Genomic DNA, 8817 nt, shown 5'->3' with positions numbered 1-8817 from the left:
TTGAGACCTGATTTGTGACCCAGTATGTGATCTATTCTGGAGAATGTTCACTCTTCATTTGAGAAGAATGTGTATTCTGTTGCTTTCAGGTGTAATGTTCTGAATATAGCCGTGAAGTGCAAGTGTGTCATTCAATGTCCTTATTTCCTTTTTGATCTTCAGCTTAGATGATCTGTCCATTGCAGTGAGTTAGGTGTTAAAGTCCCCTACTATTACTCAATTATTATCAATGTGTTTCTTTAATTTTGTTATTAATTGGCTGCTCCCATGTGGGATATAAATATAATTCTTAGATCTGGTTGGAGAGACCCTTTAATTCTTATATAGTGTCCTTCCTCATCTCCTATTACAGTCTTTGCTAAAATCTAATTTGTCTGATAAAAGGATTGCTACCCCAGCTTTCTTTTGATATCCATTAGCATGACAAATAGTTTTCCACCCCCTCACTCTAAATATGGAGGTGTCTTTGGGTCTAAAATGAGTCTCTTGTTAACAACATATCAATGGGTCTTGCTTTTTTATCCAATCTGATTCACCATGTGTTTTGATTTGGGCATTTAGCCCATTTACATTCAGAGTAACTATTGAAAAATATGAATTTAATGCCATTGTATTAACTATAAAGTCACTGTTTCTGTAGATTGTCTCAGTTCCTTTTGGGTCTATGTTACTTCTGGTCTCTCTCTTTGCTTAAAGGATCCCTTTTAACTTTTCTTGCAGGGCTGGTTTAGTGTTCAAAAATTCTTTTAGTTCCTGTTTGTCCTTGAAGCTCTTTATTTCTCCTTCCACTCTGAATGACAGCCTTGCTGGAGAAAGTATTTTTGGCTACATATTTTTCTCATTTGGCACCCTGATTATATCCTGCCAGTCCTTTCTGGCCTGCCAGGTCCCTGTGGATATGTCTGGTGACAGTCTAATATTTCCACCCTTGTAGGTTGCAAAGCTCTTGCCCCAAGCTGATTTCAGGATTTTTCTCTTTATCTCTGGATTTGCAAGTTTCACTATTATTTGTGGAGGTGTTGACCAATTTTTATTGATTTTGAGGGGCATTCTCTGTGCCTCCTGGATGTGAATGTCTGTTTCCTTCCCCCAGTTAGGGAAGTTTTCCACTATAATTTGCTCTAATACACTTTCTGCACTCCCCTCCTCCCTTCCTATTACTCTGGAATCCCAATTATTCTAGTAATGTTTCACTTCATAGTATCACTTATCTCTGAAATTCTCCCCCAATGATCTAATAGTTGTTTATCTTATTCTCAGCTTCTTTATTCTCCATCATTTTGTCTTCTGTATCACTAATTCTCTTTTCTGCCTTATTTATACTCACAGTTAGAGTTTCCATTTTTTTTTGCATCTCAATAATACACTTTTTGATTTTGACTTGATTGATTTTAGTTCTTTTATTTACCTTTATTAGAAAGGGAGTCTATACTGTCTTCTATGCATTTTTCAAAGCCAGCTAATATCTTTATAATCATTAATCTGAACTCTAGTTCTAACATCTTACTTATCCATACTGATTAGGTCCTTGGCAGCCAATACTGTCTCTTGTTCTCTTTTTTGTAGATAGTTTTTCTCTCTTGTCATTCTTGCAGAAAGTGGTTACTTTTTTATTTGTAAAGTTGCAGCTATTCTTTTCTTAGATCTCAGGGTGCGTTCATAGGTGTAGAGAATGATTTGATAGCTATCTAGCTGAATTCCCGGGACCAGACAAAACTAAAGTCTCCTACTCCTCCACCATCTTGGACTATTTCTCCAACATTTTGCAATATTAAACAAGTCATATTACACTTAAGTTTGTATATATGATGATCTGGATATAAAATGTGTGAAACATGATCCATATTTTACCAAGAGAAGCCTGAGGCAAAATGAGGTTCAGTAATTTGCTGACTCTCATAAAACCTATTAGTGGTAGAACTGCAGCTAAAAATCATTTCCTCATAAGAATAATGCTCTTCCCACCACAACTTAAGGCTCTTCAGAGTTTCTAGAATAATAGAAGTGGCCATCTCTGTGACAATTATTTTTCTTCCCTGAAATATGATCCCACTTATTTATTACTAAAAATCCCAAAAATCACAAAGATGTCTACTCTGGAGTTATTTTTTGTTTGTTTCTTTAAACCCTCAAGGCATTCAGTCTTTAGAATTTCTATAATTAGGAGAAAATCTTCACTTCAAATATTTATCCAGTATAATTTGATGAAGACACAGTTCTAGGTATTGGACTGAGAACCTTTATAAAAAATCTCTGCCCAGAGACAGGTGAGGTACTTCGGCAATAGTTCAGATTGGTTCCCTTCCTAGGGACTCTCCAATCCTACTGTGCATGGAAGCTTTCACAGGTATTCAGAGCTTCTAGGTAGGAGCTGTGTTGACTAGCATTTCTTTTTCCTTTGTTCCCAATGATGCCTGGGAAGATGGCTTTGTGGATCTCCAAAGGCCTCTGGACAGCAGCTGAAATGATGATCCTGGTGGTCCTAAATATCCCAGTGGCTGAGGGCAGAGATTCTCCACGTAAGTGAAGGGCACCTGCTCTGCAGAGCCACCACCTTAGGCAACAGGTTCTGAAGGAGCTTTGGGCTGGAATGTGGAAGGTTCTATGATCTCAGAATATATAATCTTTCATCACAGGTTTCCAAATATATAGTCTTTCATCACAGGTTTCCTCTCTTTGGGGTAGACAACTCTGTTACATTCTTATTTCTACTCATGATGAGTCCATCCACATCTATGGGCTCAATCCATCCTGGGGATTTTATAATGGGGAGGAGGAAACAAAACATGCATCTGCTACCACTGATGGGACAAATTGACATTGGAGTTATTTTTGAAAATAAGAATTTGTCTAAAGAAGACACAGCAGGATTTTTATTTCAGGTCCCTGCAAGACCTTATCTAGGCTACACACTATGGGATTCTCTGTTGGAGAAATATAGGGCAGCGATAGTCTCTCCAGTCTTAGTATTTGACAAAAAGGATTTACATTCCTGATTCTGCGTGGAGTCCAAATGGATGCAAACTCTTGGTTTTTGAGTGAAACTGACTGGATGACCACAGACAGGAAGTCTTTACTTCAAGTTTCACTGGTTTATGGTCAAATAGTAACTTGTTTGGGATTCAGAGACTTGAATTGATGGGGGACTGAATTTAGGAGAAAGGAGACTGTAAAGAAGAGGAAATAGCACATACTGAGAAACCATTTCAGCCACAGGATTAGTATCTTCATATAAATTCTCTCTGGATTTTCCTAACACCCCTATGTGTGGGCATTATGACTTCTGTTTTACAAATTATATATATGATATCAATACTTTGTTTAGTAACCTACTCAAGCTGGTAAATGGCAGGGTTCAATGGAATCTATTTTATCTTATTCAAAGACTATGTTCTTTCTATGAATGTCTCTCTCTAGGACTTGGAAGATGTGGGTCCCTTCTAGGCCTGCAGGAGTGAGCAACCTCACAGTGCAGTTGGGTGGGTGTGACAGAATCTCAGGGTAAACCCAGGCATTAGAAGGAAGGCCCTCTGCAGGGGAACAAGAGAATATGCTTTTCAGGAGGAGGTCAAGCTTCATTTTCGACTTTTCTCCTCATTCTCTTGAACTCTTGTGCTTAGGTGGACACTTGTTTGTCTCTGAGGTTCCCTGAAGTTGTATGGAAAATGGGATTTCATGTAAGAATGTCCTGATCTGAGCACAGGGATGGATGTAAAATCAGCAGACTGCCCTGTCTTCCTCAGTTCTCAGGCTCAGGCAGAGCTAAGAGATCGCAGGAGAGGGGCTTTCTTCTCTCCCCTCCCTGTATGAAGGCAGTTCTGGAAGCCCTCAGAGGAGGGCAAGAAGGCCTGGGAAGAAGGATGCTCAGGGCAGGGGTGACAGGCATCCAAGGCGGGAGGCCTTCAGGTTTATCAGGCCGCCTGCTAGTGCCCCACAAGACCCGCTGGGCGGTGGCTGTCGGTTGGGCTGAGCGGTGGAGATCTGACTGACCCGCGGTGATTCCCCGCAGAGGATTTCGTGTTCCAGTTTAAGGGCGAGTGCTACTTCACCAACGGGACGAAGCGGGTGCGACTCCTGGTAGGTTAATCTATAACAGGGAGGAAGTCCTGCGCTTCGACAGCAACGTGGGGGAGTACTAGAAGGTGACAGAGGTGGGGCAGTCTATCGCCCAGTCCTGGAACAGGCAAAAGGATGTCGTGGAGCGGGCGCGGGTGGAGGTGGACACAGTTTGCAGACACAACTACCAGATGGAGAAGAGTTCTACCTTGTAGAGGCTAGGTGAGCACTGCCTTTGGATCTTAGCTGGACTTGGCTCTCCGTCTCTCTCGTGGGTACCGGCAAGATCCAAATTGGTGGGTGTGGCCTCTCCCATGGGACCCAGGCCCACAAGGTGGATGGGGAGGCTGGGACAGGGAGTGGGGGTGGGGACAGACCCCCTCCCCCCCGCCCCTCCTCATAGCCCTTCACTGTTCCCTGCAGAGGTGGGTGGGTCCTCTAGTAGGGCTGGGTTTCCTATGCGGTTTCCACCACTTCTGCGTCTCCCCGGCTCCTTACTTAAGAGTGTTTGCTTTCTCCCTCCCCACCTTTCCCTAAGCACAGCACAGTGAGCTCCTTTCCCTGCCCTGGTCCTGCAGTGAGCTGTGCCAGCTCCTGCCAAGCTTAGTGGGCTGGGCCTGGTGGGGGGAGGACACCTGGCACACGTGGTAAATATGTTAAGAGTTGTCACCAAGCCAAATTTTGACTTTTTGGTTTCATATTATGATTTATCTCAATGCTGTTTTCTTAAATGGTTGCCACTAGTCCTGGACTTCTCTGAGGGGAGGAACTGCTCATCCTTGTCTGTCTAGTATATGACACGATGACTGCCAGGTAGAGTGAGTGCAAACTTTCGTGGAATTCATGAATAAATGCAGGTGGCCACCCATCCACTAGGCTCAAGAGAAAACAGAAAGGTAAATAAGCCTTGAAGACTGACTGTATTAATTAGTCTTTATTATATTGCCTCATGTTTTAGAGTAAACCTTGTAACTTCAATCTTAATAATTTAGGGTTTGTGAATGCAAAGTCTAAGAAAGAAAGTGTTTACTAAAAATATAAACAATATTTGAATGGTGTTGGAAGGCAGAATTTTAATTTCTTAGAAAATCTCAATAAATGTCAGAATAGGAAGAGGTGAACTTTTGGAGTCAATAAATTGATGCTAATAAATTACTGAATAAAAAAATTGTTTCAGGTTTCCTTTTGCCTAAACCCTACCCATCCTCCTTCCCCCGAACTCCTTCTTAGGTCATCATCATCCACTTAAGGGGTAGACATTCTGCAAGTTAATTGTAGATATTTAACAAGCAGCTATGTCTAGACAAATACCTTATCACACACCATCTATATAACACAATTTAATTTCACAGCTAACTACCTTGGGAGTTAGAGATTAGCAACCACTTTATATGTCAACAGGTGTGGAGGGAAAGAAGTCCTGCTTTACTATTTCAATTTTTTAAAAATTTTATGAATAGTGTCATGTGTAATACAGCAATCTAATATTTAAAATTGCTTAATTGTATCAATTAATAACAAAGAATAACTTTCACAGGATGATTACTATTATTTCTTCAGACTTTAAAAAGTAAGCTGACTCGTGTTTATTTGAACTAATACAGTGGCCAAGCTCAGATCTTAATCCAAGACTCAGAATCCAGGGACCTTTCCACCCTGGTACTAAGACAGGACTCTTCTCCATGGGGAGACTATGCCTTGCAGTCTCACATCTCACTGTCTTTTCTTGTCTGTTACTCCCCTCAGTGGAACCTACAGTGACCATCTCCCCATCCAGGATGGAGGTTCTGAACCACCACAACATGCTGGTCTGCTCGGTGACAGATTTCTACCCAGGCCAGATCAAAGTTCAGTGGTTTCGGAATGACCAGGAGGAGAAAGCTGGTGTGGTGTCCATTCCACTTATTAGGAATGGGGACTGGATCTTCCAGATCCTTGTGATGCTGGAAATAACTCCCCAGCGAGGAGATGTCTACACCTGCCATGTGGAGCACCCCAGCCTCCAGAGCCCCATCACAGTGGAGTGGTGTAAGGACAATCTGTTTCCTTTCACCATGGGCCCCACAAGACAGAGAGCACAGCTTCCTCCAGCTGGTCCCATTCCATTCCTCATCCTTGATGTCACTTTGATGCCCATGGCAGGGGCATCAGAACAATCTCAATCTCACTGTCTTTCTAGATACTAGAGAGATCATTCTCTACACCCTGACCCTACAGCCCAGCCCTGTAGCTCTGAAGGATTTACACTCTGGCTAGGGACTGGGGTCTTGGAGTCCGAGGTTAGGGTTGTGTCTGGAGGAGCAGGATCCAGCTTCCCCCTACTCTCACATACCCACTGGGTGTGAGGCTCTGTCAGTGGGTCCTTTCCTCCCCTTAAGGGTGGCCAGAAGGGAGCACCGGGCTTGCCTGGCACCCCCAGGTCCTGTACTTCAGACTGGACTTCAGGCTTCCCAGAGGGATATTGTGGGGTATGGGGACACTCAGCCTGACACTCAGACTGACACTCAGGCTCTGCTCCCAGGGGCACAGTCGGAATCTGCCCAGAGCAAAACGCTGAGTGGCATCGGAGGCTTTGTGCTGGGGCTGATCTTCCTCGGTCTGGGCCTTATCGTCCATCACAGGAGCCAGAAAGGTAAAGCGCTCTGGGGAAATGGGGGAGAAGGGCTGTGCCTGAGGCCCTCTGTTCAAGGGGCCTGTGCCTCTAGATGTAGCTCTTTCCTTCTGACCCTGAAAGGAAGGAGGCTGGGCTGGTGGTGGGAGGAGATGGAACAACCTAGGGGGAGGTTTTGGACTCTGACGTTACTGGTTGAAAGGAGCCCCATCATGGAGGTCCCAGGTGGAGTATATTCTAGGGCTTCCCGACAGCTCATCATTGTCTCTCTGGCTCCTTTCTGAATGCTTCCTTCTTTATAAGGGTCAGAGCATCTGCTTCCCTTCCTACTGGGGACAGTTTCATTCATTTTGGGGGATTTAGCTTAGGGCAGTTAAGGTCTTCTGGTTGATGGGTAGGGACAAAGTAAAATTCCACTTAAGTTGCTTATCTTATCTCCCTTTGGGGTGAGTGAGACACTGGCTGTTTGTGTAATGAGACCTTTTTCTGTATCGTTTCTTTTTGTAGGACCTCGTGGGTCTTTGCCAACAGATACTAGTTCTGCTCTTATTTGGTGGGGGTGTGGGAACCGGTGAAAGAGGGCAGAGAATGAGGTGAGTGCACTCAGTTCATGGCCTTGTCCCTGTGACAGAGATCAAGAGTTAAGGAGAAGTTTGCCCAGTTTCTGTAGGCAGACCCAGAGTTGTTCCAGAACCAGGCCACAACATTGGTGGCATCTTTCTATGAAACATGGAACCAGAGCCACGTCTTGGGTGCTAGACACCAGGATGATGCCCACGTTGTGTTTCATGTTGGCAGCTACTGCCTGTGAGAGTTTATAAATGAAAGGCTACTAGTGGTGGAACGAAGTTGAGTTATCATTACATTTAGGAAAACTTAATATCCCCTGAAAGGATAACAGCTGCTTCATAGCCTCCTACACATCTGTGTGCAGCTGGAGTGCTCTGTTCTCGTGAGTTAATAATACCTTTCTAGAGATATTGGGGGAGGTGATGACAGTATGCCCTGGACCCCAACTTTCTCTGATGCTGCAGTGACCCTGAGAGGAGGGGAGAGGGCGCATTCCTCAGCATCCCCTGTGCTGATCACCCTCTTTTCTACAGGGCTCCTGCACTGATGCCAGAGGATATCTGGGATTCTGCCTTCTGTGTTGTCTGCCTATCCTTGCCCAGAATTCCCAGCTGCCTCACACCCTGTCCCCCATGTGGATCAGAATCCTACAGTGCCTCTGACAGAGTCACCAGGTCACCTCCTGTGACCTCTGCCCCGAGGATCTGACTATAGTGCTGCTTTCTGCACTGGCCTCGGAGCCTCTGCCTGTGAGCTCCCTGCCAGCAGCATCTACTCCCGCCCCATTGCTTTTCTGTTTCCATTCTTCCTTCTCAGGTGGTGCAAGAGGAACACATTGAAGCCATTTAGCTGAATGTAGAGATTTTACAGTGATTAAACATGCTTATGAGTTCTCTGTACCCTGAGTCTTCTTAACTGGGTGGAGTCAGGAAACCAGTGCAGAAGGAAAGGACCATAACTTCTCCTTGAAGGGAAACTAGGGGAACCTGTGGGTGCCAAGTGAAGAGCAGGCAGAGGAGAGAGAAGATCAATTCGATAGTCACATCCTTCATGGGTATTTGATAGTGTTCCATGCAATGGCCTAAGGGTGTGCCGACCTCTTTTTAGGTGTGGTGAGCATCGTGTATGTAAGCTGACAGTGGGATTATGCGGGCTAGATACAGTGGCCCCTGGTGTCTCAGAGAACCACAGGGGTGTTTCCAGTATATCTTGGAATTCACATTGATCAAGGTCCATTTTTATTTTGAGAAAACTAACAATAAAAGTACTATTTCTGGTTTCATGTGATAGAAACCCAACTCAAGTTTACTTTGTTCATGTTACGAGGAAGTCTGGGGTCAAGCTGATTTCAGAAGTTACTAGATCCTGACATTCAATGAGATCTTTATTTCCCTCTTGTCTTTCTGTTATATCTGTATTTATGCACCTTTCTTTCTATGTGTCTCTCTTTGTTCCTCATATTTCTTTCCGTGTGTCTCTCTGCATCTTTTTATTCTATTGTTTTTACTGTTGTAGTACTGTTAACATATAATATGATGTTAGTATCTGGTGTACAATACAGTGATTTGATAATTCTGTAC

General features: G+C 44.0%; 1 pseudogene; it reads left to right on the top strand.

Annotated features, from left to right (window-relative positions):
* The first annotated feature begins 2351 nt into the window (after nt 1-2351).
* On the top strand, nt 2352-8136 carry LOC125102678 (SLA class II histocompatibility antigen, DQ haplotype C beta chain-like; annotated as a pseudogene).
* Nucleotides 8137-8817: the final 681 nt, after the last annotated feature.

This window comes from Lutra lutra, chromosome 6 (genome assembly GCF_902655055.1).
Source record: "Lutra lutra chromosome 6, mLutLut1.2, whole genome shotgun sequence".
NCBI classification, from domain to species: Eukaryota; Metazoa; Chordata; class Mammalia; order Carnivora; family Mustelidae; genus Lutra; species Lutra lutra.
This window is presented reverse-complemented; position numbering and strand designations above follow the sequence as displayed.